Source organism: Sminthopsis crassicaudata, chromosome 1 (assembly GCF_048593235.1).
Source record: "Sminthopsis crassicaudata isolate SCR6 chromosome 1, ASM4859323v1, whole genome shotgun sequence".
Lineage (NCBI taxonomy): Eukaryota > Metazoa > Chordata > Mammalia > Dasyuromorphia > Dasyuridae > Sminthopsis > Sminthopsis crassicaudata.
Window position 1 is genome coordinate 149,822,360 of NC_133617.1, and position 19,802 is coordinate 149,842,161.

The following is a 19,802-nucleotide window of genomic DNA, read 5'->3' on the forward strand; positions in this document are numbered from 1 at the left end:
GAAATTTATTAATTATAGTTACGATAAGCAAAAAGTTCTAATAGCAGGAAAAAAGACATTTTTTTTGTTTTGCATTGTATCAGCATAGTTTAGCACAGTACCTGATATATAGTAGATACTTCATAAATTTTAGTAGACTGTCTGACTGAACTGCTAAATTCTTGAAATTATATTAGGAATTGAGCAGATCAAGGATTTTGGATTAAGAATCCAATATTCTAGGTAATCAGAAAAAATAAGTCTTAATCAGTACCACCATCGACCATTAACCATATACTATCTCTCCAAAGCCTTTGTAATAGCATCAACTATAGGCCTTCCCCATCCAATCTGTCCTGTTTCCAGCCCTGCCCTAGAAGCCATAAATCAGGAAACAAGCACCTGTCAAATACTTCAGCCAGAAATTCCTGTTTCCTTAGAATCCCCAACTACTAAAGAGCTGAAAAAGAAAGTTCATTCTACCAAAGAACTTTCAAATGCTTCTGTATCAAATAGACTTGGTTTTATCTGTATAAATAACATTAAAGCTTATGCATTTCCATAATGTTTGCTTCTATACCCTAAGAATCATGGGTACTCCCATTTGATTTTCAATTGAAACACATATATTCATTCCATTAGAATGTGAGCTCCTTGAGAGAAGTAATTGTTTTATTTTTCTATTTGTATCCTAAGAGCTTAGCATCATAAAGTGTGATGTTAAGCTCTACATTTAGAACACAGTAAGCCTTTAAAACATGTTTTTCCTCTCTCCCTCTGTGTTCCTTCCTTTTTTTCTTCTTTCCTTTCTTTTTTGTTTTCTTTCTCCTTCCTTCCTTCCTTCCTTCCTTCCTTCCTTCCTTCCTTCCTTCCTTCCTTCCTTCCTTCCTTCCTTCCTTCCTTCCTTCCTTCCTTCCTTCCTTCCTTCCTTCCTTCCTTCCTTCCTTCCTTCCTTCCTTCCTTTTTCCCTCCCTTCCTCCCTCTTTTAATGTATCACAAATTTGGTATGTTGTTTTTTTAACATTAGTGTCTTTCACATGCTTATTAAGTGTTTCAATGACTTGTTCTTCAGCTCACCCATTATTTAAGATTTCACCATTAAGTCTTTATTTATATTTGGATCTTTTGACTGTGGTCTCTGAATTAATTGATATGTTTGATTCTTTTTACTTTTAATACAGAACTTTGTACATGTGATTGATTAGTTTTGCTTAATTCACTTTAAATCAACCCATTCCTAGGTCTCACTTTTCCTCAAATATTTCTCTCCCCTTTATTTTTCTAGGTTTTCCTTAGTTTTAGAATTTTCTAAACTTATTTCTTCCTTTTTTATTTTTATTTAGCTATCTAATCATTTGACTATTTTTTCTTTCTTTTCTCCCTTCTACTCACTAAATGGTTAATTCAAATCCCAACCTTCCTGACTTACCCTAAAATTTTTTTGCTTATTTTTTCTTTTAATAAAAAGGATTTCTTTTATTTTGTTCTCTTAAATGATTCTCTTAGTTTTCTATATTTATATGCCTTAACAATTTTCTGTATACTTATATATTCCTTCTTTAGATGTTTTATATTTCTCATGGAATTAATGAACAAGCAGATAAATAATGTATTAAGCTTGAGTTCACTCTTTTACCAAGTCTGTTTATTACCTTATAAATCTTGACCTCATTGCTTTTATGTTATATTTCCCTCTTACACATATCACTTGATGACAAACATAATGAAGATAGAAATGTTGCCCTATGGCACATAATTTTCCTAAAGCATAGGTCCAACCATGTAAACTTGCCTCTCCTCTCCAATGTCACTCTCCATTTTCCATTCAGGATCTTTAGGACCAAATGTCAAATCCTTTATTGGCATTCAAATCCCTGCATAATCCAACTTTCCCCTTTAGTCTCACACCTTACTCCTGGCCATATACTCTTTGATCCAGTGACACTGGCTGTCTTGCTGTCCTACAAATAAGATATTCCATTTCTTGACTCTGGGCCTTTTCTCTGGTTGCCCATATGTGCATTGCTCTCCTTCCTCATCTCTGGTTTCTTTTAAATACCAACTAATATCTCCTCTTCTATATGAAACTTTCCCCAACTTCTTTTAATTTTTCTGAATTCCCTCTCTTGATAATTTCCTATTTAGCAAGTATAAACCTTGTTTGTACATTATTTGTTTCCTTGCTGAATTCCCCTATTAGATTGTCGGCTCCTTTAAAGACAGATATTATCTTTTCCTTTTGTTTGTATCCTTAGTTTTTAGCACAAGGTCTGAAATGTAATAGTTTTATTAAATGTAAATCGATAGATTAGCATTTTCTCTATGTCCCAAATTATTTTAATTCTTTTCCCTACCCTCCTTATGATCATTTTCATTAAGCATGTTATGTTATTTTATTTTGCATTTTTTAAAGGCATGGGTCTTCTCATCTTAGACTGCAAATACAGATACTATTCGTGGACTTGATCTCACCATTCATCAGTATAAGGGTTTTGCTGGACTTTGTTTCTGACCTGGATCAGTTTGCCTATCCTTAGGCAACATAGTGTTTTCCCCCTTCTCAGGGCTCAGCACATTAATGTGAAACTTAGTGAGAAAATCTCAATTAGCTTAATCCACTACCATTAAGAAGTGCTGAACTAAAGAGATTGATAGGTCTCTATTTTCCAGAAAATGATGATTATAGGAATACATTAACCAGTGAGTATTTTAATTTAATTTTTATTTTCTTAAATTTATGAAACAAACATTTCCATAATATAGTACAATAAGAAAGATTATTGAACATGAAACTTCAACTATTTATAAGTAGCTAATTTTTTAAAGTAAATTCTAAGATTTGATTCAGACCATGAAGAAATGTCAAAATACTTTTCACAGTTCCAAATGTTGATGGGAAACCTATTTTATCCCCTATATAAAAGTATATTCAATGCTATCTTTTGTCGAATAAATGTACAATCATTTTTTCATAACCAATCCATCCCTTTGAACCTCACCTCTAAACACATAAGAAACCACTGTGCACATGTGGGCCAGGATTTGGGTCTCAAAATAAGATTCCATTTTTTTAAATTTATTTTTTTTATAATATTATCCCTTGTATTAATTTTTCCAAATTATCCCCCCCTCCCTCTACTCCCTCCCCTTGATGACAGGCAATTCCATACATTTTACATATGTTACAATATAACCTAGATACAATATATGTGTGTAAATACCATTTTCTTGTTGCACATTAAGTATTAGATTCCGAAGGTATAAGTAACCTGGGTAGATAGACAGTAGTGCTAATAATTTAAATTCACTTCCCAGTGTTCCTTCTAGTCTGGGTGTAGTTATTTCTGTCCATCATTGATCAACTAGAAGTGAGTTGGATCTTCTTTATGTTGAAGATATCCACTTCCATTAGAATACATCTTCATACAACATTGAAGTGTACAGAGATCTTCTGGTTCTATTCATTTTACTCAGCAATAAGATTCCATTTTTGAATGGCATAGTAAGACCAAATAACAATCCCCATGGGGATGATTCATCTAGTCTACTCAGCAAAGTATCAACTTGGACATGAAAGTACTGCTCCAAGTCCATAGCCCACTAGCAGTGGGATGAAGCAAACAGTTCCATTTCTACCCACATTTCTGTTTTATTATGGCAAAGGTGAAAACACCACCTTCTCCACCAGAGCAACCAGTAAAATTTATCCCCAAAATAACTTGGTACAAAACAGGTCTATTTCAGAATTTAAAAAAAACAAAACAAAACAAAACAAAAAAACATTTTAAATGAATTTTAAATCCTATTTCTAAACATAAAAGAAACAAATCCATCATTGATAGCCGAGCCACAGTTCTCTACTCTGCCTTCCATCAAAAAGGGCAAAGAAGGAGAATCCTGGGTCCTGTTCCATTCAGGGAATATGTTGGCTAGTTTAGCTGCTGTTCATCATGGCATGATAAGCATCCAACTGTGCATCTAGTTCTTCTATGGAAAGCTGTTTTTCGAATTTCTTCCAGTCCCTAGTCCTTGTCCTCGATTGCCTCCATGACCACCTCTCCAGGTGCCACCTCTATCACAGGAACATCCAGAGTCATGGTTTGCAGTCACTGCAGCTCTCTTTACACTCTGTGCAAGTCTTCCTTGTGTATCAGTCTGTGCTATAACAAGCTGAATGTTCATCACTATCATAGTGTTTCATGGCCTTCAGAGCATCTGCTTTTCGCTCAAAGTGAACATCTGCTGTTTCTAAGCTTTGGCCGAACAGATCATAATGTACAGCTGACTTCTTCAGAGTTCCAAATGCAGCAAATAGTTCCTGAATATCCACAACTGAGACCCTACCATCCAGTTTGGAGATCAGCAACTGGCCACCAGTGTCAACTCCGGCCTTACCTCCAAAGTCACAGTGGAACACCTAGAACACATCTTACTGCTACTTATCTGTTTTGGTCTGCTGTAGGGCACAGGTCGGTTTCTGCTGCTGCCTGGGGAGCCTCCACAGGCCATGGCCCACTTGTTCTGAATGGATTTTGTTAATGATAGCAAGAATGCTGATGACTTATGTGGGTTTATTTTGTATCCTGCAACTTTGCTAAAGGTGTGGATTATTTCTTTTTAGTATTATTATTATTTATTTATATATTTATAGTATTATTATTATTATTATTTAGCTTTTTAGTAGAATCTCTGGGGTTCTCTAAGTATACCATCATATTATCTGCAAAGAGTGATAATTTGGTTTCTTCATTACTTACTCTAATTCCTTTAATCTCTTTCTCAACTCTTATTGCTGAAGCTAGCATTTCTAATACAATATAGAATAGTAATGGTGATAGGGGGCAACCTTGTATCCCTTCTGGTTTTATTGGGAATGGTTCCAGTTTATCCCCATTACATATGATGCTTACTGATGGTATTAAATAGATGCTACTGATTATTTTAAGGAAAAGTCCATTTATTCCTATACTCTCAAATGTTTTTAGTAGGAATGGATGTTTGATTTTATCAAATGCTTTTTCTGCATCTCTTGAGATGATCATATAGTTTTTGTTAATTTGATTATTGATATAGTCAATTATGCTAATAGTTTTCCTAATATATTGAACCAGCCCTGCATTCCTGGTACAAATCCCACTTGGTTATGGTGTATTATCCTGGGAATGACTTTCTTTAATCTTTTTGCTAATATTTTATTTAAGATTTTAGCATCAATATTCTTTAGGAAGATTGGTCTATAATTTTCTTTCTCTGTTTTCAACCTATCTGGTTTAGGTATCAGTACCATGTCTGTGTCATAAAAGGAATTTGGTAGGAGTCCTTCATTCCTTTTTTTTTTTTTCCAAATAGTTTATATAACATTGGAATTAATTATTCTTTAAATGTTTGGTAGAAATCACATGTAAATCCATTGGTCCTGGGGATTTTTTCTTAGGGAGTTGTGGACACTTTTTCAGGATTCACTTTTGCAATACCAGCAGTAAAAGAAACAGCCCAAGTGGTCATTAAATTCCTTATACAAGCATTTGCAATTATGGGTGTGCCACAAGCAATAAAAACAGACAATGGACCTGCATATACTTCTAAACATTTTTCACACTTTTGTGCACAGTATAAGATTTTACACATCACTGGCATACCTTTTAATCCTCAAGGACAGGCAATAGTAGAGAAGAGAATCAGAGACATTAAGCCACAGGTAACACTAAAGAATAGTATAAAGAACTAAATCTAGCTCTTTATACTATTAACTTCTTGATTTTTGACAAAGATGCACTGGCTCCAGCAGACAGGTTTTATAACACACCAAAAGGGCAATGTCCAGCATAAGCAGCTCCACTGTCTTTAGATAATCTCCAGGTGATATGAAGAGACCCAGAAAATGGTGAATGGAAGGGACCAGATAGGTTAACTGCTTGGGGGAGAGGGTTTGCTTGTATCTCTACAGATGGAGAAGGAATCAGATGGGTGCCAATGAGCCATATTTGCCTTGTCCATCAGAAAGAGGTTGAGCAGACCCTTGTAATGAAGGAGAAGACCCCTCACTCTTTGCTTAACAGTCCACCCATCCCTCCTCCCTTACTTTATAGATTTTGGAGGGGGTGATACCCCTCATGATATATATGTAGTGTTGTCTATTTAACCCATTTCCAATGTGAGTAGGTTTTCAGAACTATGAGCTCCTCTCTCCCTTCTATTGCCTCTATACCTATTCTTCCTCTTTACTTCATTTGCATAACATGATTACTATTTTTACTTTAACTTTGCCCCATTCTTTCTTTTGAGCTATCCTATCACCGATGCCAATCTTAAGTAGATAGTATACATTTCCAATGTTAAAAAATTACAAAAAGTCATAAACAATTTGTCCATGTTCAATTTTTTGAAATTAATTGAATGTCCATTTTTTTCTCATTCAGTATTATACATAATTTTGCTGGATATGATATTTTTGGTTACAAATCTAGTTCTTTTGATTGTCAGTCAATATGATTCCAAGACCTGTGGTTTTTTATTGTTACTGTTGATAATTCCTGTACAATTCTAATTGTAGCTCAATATATTTGAATTGTTTTATTCTTGTTTCTTACAAACTTTTCTCTTTGATCTGTGTTTTCCACAAAGGATCTCTTTGAGGTGGTGATCATTGTATTTTTTTCTATTTCTTCTTTTCCCTCATGTTCTATAAACACTCCAGGACAATTTTCTTGGATTATATCTTGCATTACTGTATCAAGGATTTTGTTGTTGTTGTTGTTGTTGTTCACAACTTTCAGGCAGTCCAATTATTCTCATATTTTTTCTTCTTAATCTTTTCTCCAAATCTGTTTTTTTTTTTTTTTTTTTTTTTTTTTTTTTTTAATACGGTGTTTCACATTCTGTCCTATTTTTTCATTCTTTATAATCTGTTTTGTTATTTCTTGGTCTCTCATAGCTTTACTTCTTCCCATTGCCCAATTCTAATTTTCAAAGAGTTCATCTTTGAAACTCTGTCTCCTTTTTCTAGTTAGTTAACTTAAAAAAAATAATAATCTTCTTGTTTTTCTTGGTCTTTATTTATTTTTAGTTTTTCCTCAATGTTTCTCACTTGCTTTTTAAGTTCTTTTTTGAATTATTCTATAAATTCTCTCTGGGCAGGGAGTCATTTCATGTTACTTTTTGGGGTAGAAGCTTTTTTTTTTTTTTTTTTTTTACTTTTCTGAAGATGAATCCCCATCTTCCCTATTCCTATAGTGAGTTTCTATGGTCTCTATATCTAATGAGATAATAAGATATTAGGTTCTTACTAAGTGCTAAGTTGGTACTTAACAATTCTCTATTTCTGGCCTTTAAAGGAAGTTTTACCCCTTTGAATTTCTGAGGAGGAGCTTAATATTTAAAAGGAGCAAGTTCATTGGTAGAAGTAATCTTCCCACAAGCCCTTGCGTTATCCCACTCCCATTCTCTGGGAGAAACTCCTCCCTCCAGCAAGTGCCTGCAGCCAGCAGTGTTCATGCCCCACTGCCTCTGCACTTGCTGGTTCCTTCTCACTGAGATTCTGCAGCACATCTGGGTCTGGGGTTCTTAATCAACCAAAATTCCCTCAGGCTTCTGGGACTCAGACCTTACCTCCATAAACAATCCAGAAGGTAAAAATTTCAGTGGTTCCTGTTGAGGCTATAATCACAATCAGCTAGCCCTAAGGCTTTCTACTTGGCATTCTTTGGAGCTAGCCTGGATATGTTTACATTTCACAAGGGTTAATCCTAGTCTTTTTTCAGATCTTCTTGGGTTGTTCCTGGAGGACCCAGTTCTGCCCTAAATCTTGATTTTTCACCAATCTATGTTTGACCTAAGGCACAAAATTGTTCTATTTTGGGGGGAAATCTGGAGAGCATGAAATTACCAACCTACTTTACCATCTTCTCAGGATCCGCCTTATCCCTGATATCATTCTTAAAGTGAGTGGGCTAATTTCTTTTCCCAGCCCCAGGCCTTCCTGGTTGGAAGATGGTATGGAGAGTGAGAAGGAAAGAGAAAAGAAAGATAACTCAATTGACTTAACTGGGGTATATAGTTTGACTGGAATAAGTGGGCTGATAATCAGAGGTAGTAGGTAGATTTTTAACCTAGTCATGTTTGGTCTTTTTATTCCTACATCAATCTCTTCCTTTATACACAAATATGAGATAACTACAATGTAAACTAGATCTTTATCTTGGGTTCTTTTCTGTTCCAAGATGAACCAAGAGGAGAACCCAAGACTTCTCTGTGGGAAGAGACCACTCTTCTGGTGAGTGGAAGAATGATCAAATTATTCTTTTCTTTCTCTTGGGAGAAATATATTTGATTGTAATAGTAAAATCTGGAATGTATATTCAGGAATTCATTAATTTTTGCTCATGTAAAATAGCCAACAATGTGCAATTAAAAAGCTAGAGGGAACCTTACTCAGAGTCAACCAAAAAGATTCTCTATACTAAATATTTAAGTCCATTAAAATGTTAAAATTTTACTTTATAACAAGAATACTGGACTGAGAATCATAAAAAACAAACAAACAAACAAAAAAACTTATGATCCGTTATTCATCAAGGTAAAATGTGCAGTGTTTGTGTGTGTGTGTGTGTGTGTGTGTGTGTGTGTGTGTGTGTGTGTATGTGCATGTGTGTGCATTTATCAAGGTAGATAATTAGAGAGAAAAAAGGCAGTGTCACACATGGGACAGACGGCCAGCTTCATCATCAGAATACCCTGAGAAAGTTGGATCAAATCCATAAAATTGCAAAGGTCCCAGGCTAGCTCCTCTGAAGGGCTCAGAATAAGTCCTTGTCAGGATAAGCAAAAGTCCTTGCCCCATGTTGTGGACGCCAATATGTAATGTTCTGCTATCTCCATAAACTGCCAATTGCTCTCTGGGAGGAGATCTGCTGTCTCAACTCAATCTCTTGGCCAGATTCTTCGTCCTGTAGAGAGCCACCAACTCTGACCTAGAGTAGAGACTTCCCTCCTCCAGAGTGCCACCCTCTTTTATCCTCCCAGAGAATGGATTTGGGATAATGCAAGGGCTTGTGGGAAGATTACTTCTACCAATGAACTTGCTCCTTTTAAACATTAAGCTCCTCCCAAGAAATTCAAAGGGGTAAAACTTCCTTTAAAGGCCAGAAGTAGAGAATTGTTAAGTATGGACATAGCACTTAGTAAGAACCTAATATCTCATTATCTCATTAGCACTTAATAAGAACCTAACATCTCCCCCTTTCTTTTGATTTAGAACATAGGGTGGTCATGACCTTGAAACATAAATCCATCAATATGGGAGGCATTACACATAATTACATAGATTACATAAGCACATAGTAATATAGTAACATAATACATACTAGAAGTATGTAACAAATAACATGATCAAATAATCATAAATTGAGAATTTATAAATGTCCATAAGTCCATTGTCCATTAGTATCATCTTATGTTAGGAAATCCAATGATTCCTGCTGGTTTTAAAGTTCTTTAACAGTCTTCTTATTAGCCATGCTCTTTCAGTGTCAGATGTTTCTTAGATTTTCTCCTTTGTTTTGAGGTCTTTCTCTTTTTCTGTCTCTCTGTGATGGACAAGGCAAATACGACTCATTGGCACCCATCTGATTCCTTCTCCTGCTGAAGAAATACAAGCAAACCCTCTCCCCCAGGCAGTTAACCTATCTGGTCCCTTCCATTCACCACTTTCTGGGTCTCTCCACATCACCTGGCGATTATCTAAGGACAGTGGAGCTGCTTGCACTGGACACTGCCCTTCTGGTGGGTTATAAAACCTGTCTGCCTGAGCCAGTGCATCTTTATCAAAAATTAGAAAATTAATGGTATAGAGAACTAAATTTAGAAGTTCTCTAGAGCTACCTGTGGCTCCCCTTTTCTTTTGTTTTGGGAGGAGTGTCTTAATGTCTCTGATTCTCTTCTCTACTATTGCCTGTCCTTGTGGATTAAAAGGTATGCCAGTGGTGTGTAAAAATCTTATACTGTGCACAAAAGTGTGCAAAATATTTGAAACTATATGCAAGTCCATTATCTGTTTTTATTTCTTGTGGCACACTCATAATTGCAAATGCTTGGATAAGGAATTCAGTGACTACTCGGGCTGTCTTTTTTGACATTGGCACTGCAAAAGTGAATCCTGAAAAGGTATCTACTACCATGTGGATAAAAGACAGATGACCAAAAGATTTATAGTGGGTCACATCCATTTGCCAGATTTCACTGGGTTTCAAACCATGAGGATTCTTCCCTGGAGGGAGTGTAGGAGCGTGGAAAGGAAGACAACCTGTATAGCTTTTTACTATGCTCCTAGCTGCCTGTCTTGTTATTCCAAATTGTAAACTAAAGCTTGAGCAGCCTGATGATATTTAGAATGAGATTCTTGTGCTTCCTGAAATAAAGGAGTACTGGCTAACATGGTTAGAAGGCTACCTGCCTTTGAATTTCCATCAAAAATAGGACCTGGAAGTCCACTATGTGAGTGGACATGCAAGATATAAATCTTGTCTGGATGCTTTCTCACTTGCTCTTGAAGTTCCTTAAAGAGCTGATAAATATTAGAGGCTACGAATTTTATTTTGGCTGTGGCAGTTCTTTATACTACCTACTGAATAGGCTGAATCAATAATTATATTTACGTTTCCTGGGTAATAAGTAAGAGCTAGCATGATAGCAAATAATTCATTCTGTTGAGTGGACTGAAAAGGAGTTCTGACTACTATCTTTATGGTTAAATCATGAGAGTATACAGCACACATATTTTCTTTGGAGGCATCTATAAAGATTGTGGGTCCTTTAAGAGGAACTTTAGAAATCTTTTATTCAAAAACCCATCGCCAATTATGTAGTAGCTGGGTTATCTTTAATGGAGACCCGTGTGCAAAATTTGGAGCTGTGGCCAATAAAATTTGCCATTCTGGGATGGTCTCACAGCATACATTAATTTGTGCGTTAGTATAGAATGTGTATATTTTTTCAGGACTTATCCCAGATAATTGCATTACTCTCTTAATAGCCTTTAATAAAATTCTAGCCACAAGCACTGGGTAAGGAGTAAGGCTTTGTTCTGGTTGTGCTGGGAGGTTCACCCCCTCAATCACACTATCTCCTTGATAAAGGACTGCTGTGGGTGCCTCTTTTGTAGCAAAAACTGATATTTCCAAGGGTTTTTGAGTGACTCTGTCAACCACATTGGATAAAGCCAGTTCAACTTCTCTCAAAGCCTCTTGTGCTTCTTTTGTAAGCTGGAGTGGTGAATTTAAAGCACTGTCTCCCCTTAAAATGTCATATAGAGGTTGCAGTTGATTGGTAGTTAAGCCTATCACTGGACACATCCATTGGATATCTCCTATTAATTTTTGAAAGTCATTTAAGGTGTTCAACTTCTCTGTTTTTAAATAAAGTTTTTGTACTGTGAGTGTCTTAGGATATACTTCATATCCTAAATATTGAAAAGGAGCATGTCTTTGAATTTTTTCTGTAGCTATATGAAGTTTGTAGTACTTTAGTGTTTCCATGGTCTTTTGTAGACATGCTTCTAACATTTGTTCCTCAGGTTCACATCCCAAAATATCATCCATATAATGTAACAATATTACTTTTGGAAATGCTTTTCTTACTAGAACAAGAACAGCAGCAACATACATTTGGCACATAGTAGGGCTGTTTTTCATTCCCTGTGGCAAAACTGTCCATTCATATCTTTTATAAGGCTCAGCCAAATTAACACTAGGCACTGAAAAAGCAAATCTTTTCATATCCTCCTTATCTAGAGGGATAGAATAGAAACAATCCTTAAATGTCTATAACCCAAAGAGGCCATTCTCTTGGCAACTGAGTAGGAAATGGAAGTCCAGGCTGAAGAGTTCCCATAGTTTCCATCTGTTCATTTACTCTTTTTAGATCAGTTAACATCCTCCATTTCCCAGATTTCTTTTTCACCACAAATACTGGGGAATTCCAAGGACTTAGAGAAGGCCGCAAGTGTCCTTGGTCAAGTTGTTCGTTCACTATGTCTAATAAGGCTTGAATTTTATCACTTTTTAAGGGCCACTGTTCTACCCACACTGGTTAATCAGTCTTCCACTGAATAGGAACCGGTGAAAGTGCAGGTAGGCCTTCAACAGCAGCCCTGCCTAAAAAGCTGAAGTGCTTATTTCTAATCCTATCTGCTGTAAAATGTCTCTTCCCCACAGATTGATGGGGATTTTTTCAACCACAAAAAGAGTAAAAACTCCTGTTTCACCTTCAAATATCCATCTCAAAGGCATAGCACTAACTTCTGCTTATATTGATCCTCCTACCCCAGACATGTAGGTGTGTGCCTTAATCTTTAGCCAGTGACTGGGTCAATTGGTACCTCTAATAACTGTATGATCTGCACCCATGTCTATCAATCCTTCAAATGGTATTCCATTTATATATATAATAAGCATAGGTCGGTCAGCTGTTACAGCTGCTGTCCAATATATTCCTGGATTTTATTCATTGGAGTCAGAATCTGAGTGACTATCACCAGGTTGCTTATTAGGGGTAGATAACAATAAGCCTGATGCTACTACTTCTCCTGGTTGATAAATCACACATTGTCTACCTTTGTTAATGACTGGGATATTAGCTACATGTTCTCCAGTTTCCCACATCAGTGTATGGATGGACACTGTTTTGTAGGCACTCTCAGAAGGTGAAATGGTCAAGCCTACTATGCCTGGAGGCAAAGGATCCATAGGGTGAAGAGGAACAGATTTCACTTCTCCAGGGAGTATCTCAGTAGTCTCTACTGCACACAACTCTATTTTTCCTAATTTCAATCCCTTTCTTCCATCCGATTGCCTTTTGGCTTATTGATCATGTCTTAAAATTCTCTGGTAACCTGGGCTGCCATCATGCCCCACTTGGGGGGCTGAAGCTGAGCCCCACCTCTCATTTCCCTGGGTCAATCTACATTTAGAGGCCCAGTAGAGACCATTGTGACATTTTGGACATGGAGTTTTAGGTCTTCTCTAATCCTGTCTTCTCACTCTATCTCCATATGTACACTGAGCTCTTAGATGTCCAATTTTTCCACATTGAAAACATCACCGAGTTTCTTTAGAAGTCCCTTGCTAGGAGGGACTCTGTCTTTCCATGTTCATAATAGTCCAGGTGTAAAAAGTATTTGTTCCCACTGTAGCACAGCCTCTTATGATCTTCTCTAAAGGAGCATCTTTGTCTAATCCCCACATAATTCTTTTGCAAATCTCATTGGCATTTTCCTTAGCCAGATGTCTGATCCTTATTTCTATAGCTGCATTTTCTCCAATAGTTCTTTTGACAGCAGTTTGCAAATGTCCCACAAAATCCACAAAAGGTTCATTGGGACCTTGCTCTATTTTAGTGAAAGCCTCCCCCTCATCTTTCTGTCCAGGGAAGACACCCCAAACTTTTATTGCAGCCTTAGCAATTTGCTCATACACTGTCATGGGATATTTAACCAGTTCTGAATTCTCTCCATAGTGATCTTCACCAGTTAATTTCTCAAAAGTGAATTGTGTATTAACTCCTATTTCCAAATTGCATCTGACTTGGATTTTACATAATTCATGGAACTCCACAAGCCACAATAAGTTTTGTCCAGGTTCTAGACATGCCCTTACTATGGATTTCCAATCATTCAGGGTTAGGACTTCATAAGACAAACCATTTAGTAACATTTTAACATAAGCTGATATAGCCCTGTAAAGAGTACAACCTTTTTTCAACTCTTTAATTTTATTCAAATCTAAAGGTGCATACCTTCTCCTTTTTTGACCTACAGAGTCAATCTCTTCAATCACAGGATATGCATGTATAAAATCACTTATATCCTGTCCTTCTCTCTTAGCTTTAACCAATTCTTTTTCTAATATTGTCATAGGCTGCTTCATAGGCGATTCTGTTTGTGTTTCTGCCTCTTCCCCTCCTCCTTCTTCCTCCACCCTTGAAGGTGTAGTTGATGTGAGCCTGTGAATAATCTGCTCTCTAGGCAGGGTTGAAGCTTCTTCAAGAGAATCAGAGTCATCACACCCTAATTCCTCATTTAAATCCCCTTGCCCTTGGGCAAGATCTTGATTTTTCCTTTTTTCCTCACACTTCTTCTGTTCATTTTTAAAACTTTTCCTTCTCCTACAACTTGCTCGATAGTTTAAGACTAATTGAACTACGTCTGCGGAAATTGAATGAGGCCCATTTTTTGCGTGAAATTCTTTCATTTCAAGTCCCACTAGCTTCCAGTTATCTACATTTATTTTTTCTTCCTCTAAGAGCCAAGGGGACGTGTGTCTTAATGCAGCCAAGAGTTTAGCAATCTGTACCCAGGTTACAAGTAAAATCTGCTCCTCAATTATCTTAATTATACTCTCTATAGTACCACTCTTGAGTGGGGTTGGGGCTGAGTCGGCTGAGGTCGAGGGAATGTCTTTAGCTAACATCTGCCCCATTTCAGCTATAAGAGATTGCTGGTTTAGCCCTTAACAAGGTAAGTTATTTGTCTATTAGAACACTCAATCTTTAACAAACTTTCCTTGTTATAACCTCTATGAGCTTTGGCAACTTTTTCAAACTAAGATCAAATGTTTTCTGGCTGAGGGGTTTTCTAGGTCATTGGTCATGCTAGGTCTTGATCATTTCTATTTGGCAACTTATTTAGATCAGTTAAATGTTTTTCAAGTGGTCATTATCTCTTTTTAAGGTCATTTATTAAAGTAGGCTGAAACCATCCCATTTGCAGTTTGTAACTTCTAATTTTTCTACTTCTAACCTGATGCTGATTTTAATCTTTGCTCTTAAAAATCTAACTTTAGATAGCTGATGTAGAAATGCTGTTACATAAATAGTCTCCTATCTGTTAATATAAAATCATTTTTTTTTGTAAAGCTATTTGGTGCTCATATAAGGTCATAAATTCAGAATTTTAAGGGGCCATACAAGGTATTAGATTCCATTCCTTCATTTTACAGATGAAGAAACGAAGGCTTGGAGAGATTAAGTAACTTGCATGGGGTCACTCAATTAGGGAACAGAATTTATGCACCAACAACTGTTGTAGAGAATGAAGATATAAATAAATTGTGTGATAACTCTAAATTAAATGAACAAAATGCAAATAAAAACTACATATTCTTTAAATATAAACAGATAGAAGGGAAGAATTTTTAAAATGTAAACATATGACTAGGAATAAGAAAAAAGGAGGTCAGTGACTTATAGATTCAGCAGAAATCTCCTACGTTTATCACATGAATGCAAGCCTATTGTATACTATATCTATCATACCATGCTGCTTCTTGTGTCTCCAAATTGTTAACTGTCCTTAAGGAAAATATTGTTCATACTCCTTGGTACCAACTTGTTTCTACTACTGGGCATATACTCCAAAGAGGTCAAAGGTAAATGAAATTGCCTTATATACAAACATGCATGTATAAATACATAATTATATGTAATATAATATATAAATCTACATACATAAGTAAATATGTTTATACCCTTAACATTTTTAATAACATTTTGTGAAGGCCCCACACTGGAAATTCCCTTTATAGGAGACTGATTGGGATAAAATATGATATGTAAATATGAATGCAATAGAATATTATCGCAATGTAAGAAACAATGAATATGAATAATTCAGCATAATCTGTAAAGGCTTTTATGAACAGAATAAAGTAAGCAAAGAAAAAAGAAAAATATATAAAGAAGGATGACAATAATAAATGGGGAAAAAAATCACTAAAAATCTGATCAGATCTCAGATTAATGCAATGACCAGTTGTTTATTCCAGAAAACTGTTAGTGACATACATCTCCCTCTTTGCAGATATGGTAGATTATAGATGCACATTGGGTCCTGATGCTCTGGTTTGTTTTATTTAATTGTATGTCTTTGTTAAAAGAGTTGTTTCTATTGGGTGGGAATATTAGAAAACAATAATATTTTTAAACCAACAAATCATTTTAAAAATGATTTCTCTTTTTTTTTTTTCTCATTCCTAATTGTTTCTCTCTTTTTAAAAAAAATTGTCTTTCCTTGCATTTGCATTATAGCATATGCTGCTTTGTTTTGGAGTCTTATTAATTTAATTTGAAAGTTATTTTCTTCTATATTTTTAATGGTGTTGGTGCATAAGTTTTAATTATTTTTATGATGATATTTTATTATCACTACAATGTGAGATGAACAAAGTGAAATGACATTTCTTGTTGTTTTTCCACCAAGTTCTTTATTTGCCTTCCCAAAGAGAACCTGTGAACCATTCTTCCACTTATCTTTAATATTTGTCTTCTATGATGGTCAACATCAAGATTGATATAATTGGTTTTCTCTGGTAGTATGTCTATTCATTGGTTACTGACAAGGATCTTACATTTAAGAGTACTGCTGGCTATTAATTTTTGTAGGTGACCTATAACCTATGTCATTCTTAATGCCTTTGTGCATTTTTTCCCCTGTGATTCTGAAGTCATTACTGCTAAAATGAAAGAAGACCATTTTAGACTGTGCATTTTCATTTTATCTGTTGCATTGGTTGCTATGCATGATCATGATTTCATTATCAAGAGACCAGACTACTGTTGTTGAACCTTTTATACTTAGTTATCTTAGTCTTTAGATAAAAGATATCACAATTATAGCCAGAAGGGAACTCTATTGTCTAATTCAAACCTTTATTTTACAGATGAGGAAAATAAAGTTCAGAATGGTACAGTACACAAGGTCACAAAAACAGTAAGAGTCTGAAGCATAATTTGGATTTAGGTCTTTCTGACTCTTAAGTCCATCATTCTACAGTATTTCATAGTGGCCATTAATCATTGAAAACTTAGGAGCACCACTTTAATTTAATGAAGCAATGCAACACAACACTGTGGCAGAAACTGATACAAATTAGTTTCAGCTAAAGCATGGATAGTAACATCAGAGCTTTTCATCTTTTTATTTGGATAGAGGTTAGATAAAAGAAACATACTTGACATTTGAAGTCAAAAGTCAGAAAAGAATACAGACACTGAGGAGCTAAAGACAAAACACAGATTTTTACACCTTTGCCCCTCAAAGACCTTATTCACAGACATATGTACAAACAGGTAGAAGTGCTTTCACTGATACCCTCTAGGATTTTGCTAACAAGTTGGCAATTTGGGGGAAATAATAACTCTTGAGCATTTTGCTTTGAAGATTAATTAGATAATGCCTGGAAAGTCCCCTAAACAGCTCAGAAAAAGGTTAAGGAAACATTTCCACCCCAAAGGATCAGATCCTCAAAAACTAAATTTAATATGTAAAATTTATACTAACCCCACCTATGCTGAGTGAGTACCATCATGCTCCATCTCTTTCTCTAGGTCTCTTATTACATCAAGCTTGAGAAATGGAAGGTGCTCTTATTTGCATCTATTTGCAAGGGAAGTATTCATTTCCCCATAAATAGGGATTCCCATGGAAACAGCAGTAAAAGGAAATAAAAAAGGAGACTGTATGTTACTTTTTTTTGAAGCCCCACTGCCTGATCCTCATTAGACTTGTCCTGATTTCTCCTGAGCTTTAGACCTTGGGCACCTAGTTCTGTGCTTTTCTTCATGGCTGAGCAGTGTGCTCCTGGGGATAATTTTCTTTCACCCATGACTGTTGCTATGCTTCCCTGTTGATTAAACATTTGAATTGTTAAGCCCATTGGGTTGCTCATTCTAGTGTATTTATTGTTAGAAGTAAATTAATACTATGCTCCCTATCTCTTCTGAATTGGCTTCTGTTCCCTGCACTATTCTTTTTTTTCCCCTTGTCTCTTCCCTTTTTTTCTTTTCCTACTCTGTTTTCCCTTCTTCCTCTCCCCTTAATCATGCAGAATCATTACCAGTTCTTTCCAGGGGAATTTAGTAGGTGATCCATCCCCTTTTCTTTATTATCTTTAATTTCAATCCATAGTAGCTCTCCCCCACTTTTTATTGCACTAGTGTCTCCAGTCTCATTTACTTCAATTGCTTAAGTAAAATGTATGGCTACTCCCCTCCCTTCCATTCTCTCTAATCACATTTAGGCAGTCATTATGCTTAAATATTTAGTCCCCATTGCTTTTCACCACAATTTAGTTAAGACCAGGACGTCAAATAACCTTCAAAGGTTTCAATTCCTCTCTTTTCTGGTCAGATTCCTTTGATTTTGAATACAGACACCTTCAAAATTTCCCTAGGGTGACTTTTAAAAATCATCTTATCTTCTTTTGGGCTTTGTTTCACTGTGTTTATTTTATGTCCTTCCTTCCATCCCATATGCTTCTGTGAGCTGTTGCTTCTCTTGCTTTCTCTCCTCCCTCACTGGTGAGTAATGTTGTTATTTTCACACACATAGACCTCCAATTTCAGGAATTTGATAGCACAATGACAAACCAAATATATCACAATAGTAGCCACTCAAAAAAAAAATACTATTTTATAGAAGTGAAAAGCTGCTAAAATAATACATGAAGAATGTCTTCTATTTTATCATTCAGTAACAAAAGACAGAATCAGTTGAAGAGAAACATTACTATCTATTTGTTAGAAACTGTAAAACCAGCCAGGGGAAAAGAGGCAAGTTAACCCTGGGGTTTTCAGGGGAACCCCTACACACATATATACAAAAAAACACACATGTTCAAGCAGTGACACTAGGCAAAACATCGAAAAGGCACTAAACTTGGAAACAAAAATCCTGAGTTTAAATCCTAGCTTTTTCACTTCGTAGTTATGTGTAAGTATGTCAGTTCAATTATTTGAGATAATTTCCTCATATTTAAAATAAGGATATTGTCACCATATGTAGTTGGGAGGAAAATGTTTTGTCAGCATTTAATTCAATTCAGTAAACATTTATTAAGTGACTACTATTTGTCAGTTGCTGTGTTAAGGATTTTAGATTCAAAAAGAGGCAAAAGATGGCACCTGTCTTTAAGGAGCTTACAATCTAAAGGAGAGATGATATTCAAACAAATATATAAAAAAATATATCCTATATACAAGATTACATAGGATATAAGTTAAAAGGTGAAATCACTGTAATTAAGAGAGGTTAGGAAAGACTTCTTGTAGGAGAAGGATTTTATTTGGAATTTGAAAGAAGCCAAAAAAAGGAGAGTTTTCCAGTCAGAAGAGATAGCCAGAAAGAATGAGGGAAAGCAAGTAATAAGGTGTCTTGATTGTGGAATAATCAGGAGGACACTGTCATTAAATGAAAGAGTATATTATGGGGAGTAAAGTGGAAGATTGGAAAGGTAGGGGGAGACTGGGTTATGAACTATATACATGTAGTATGAGAAAATTCAACAGATCATTAGATCTATGTTATCAAGTGTACATTATTCCACTGGTAAAAAGTCCTTCCACAAATCTACCACAGGAAATCTAACAAATGTGCTAGATACCTTTACCTGAATTTTGTGATAGTCCCTGGGTATTACAGGAATGCTTCAGTAGTCCAGTTGTTGTAACTCCCTATTGTTTCCAGGATAAAATACAAAATTTTTCACTGGATATTTAAAGCTCTATCAAGTTCCTATTTACTTTTCCAAGCTTATTTACCATTCAAAATGGCCTATTTTCTGCCCTCCATTCATGATTTTTCATCTCTTGCCTGTCTAGGCTTTTACATAGTGATACCCAATGTCCAGAATGCACTTTCTCCTCATTTTTCTCTTAGAATTACCATCCTCCTTCAAAAAACAGCTCAGTGTCACTTTCTATCTTTCCATCCCCATACCTGTATCACAGTTATTCTTTTATTTTCTTGAAAATATTTTGTATAATTACAAATGTAC

The 19,802-nt window shown here is 35.7% G+C and overlaps 1 pseudogene; it reads right to left on the reverse strand.

Annotated features, from left to right (window-relative positions):
* Nucleotides 1–3,913: 3,913 nt before the first annotated feature.
* LOC141549392 (THO complex subunit 4 pseudogene) lies at nucleotides 3,914–17,633 on the reverse strand (annotated as a pseudogene).
* Between the last annotated feature and the right edge of the window lie 2,169 nt (nucleotides 17,634–19,802).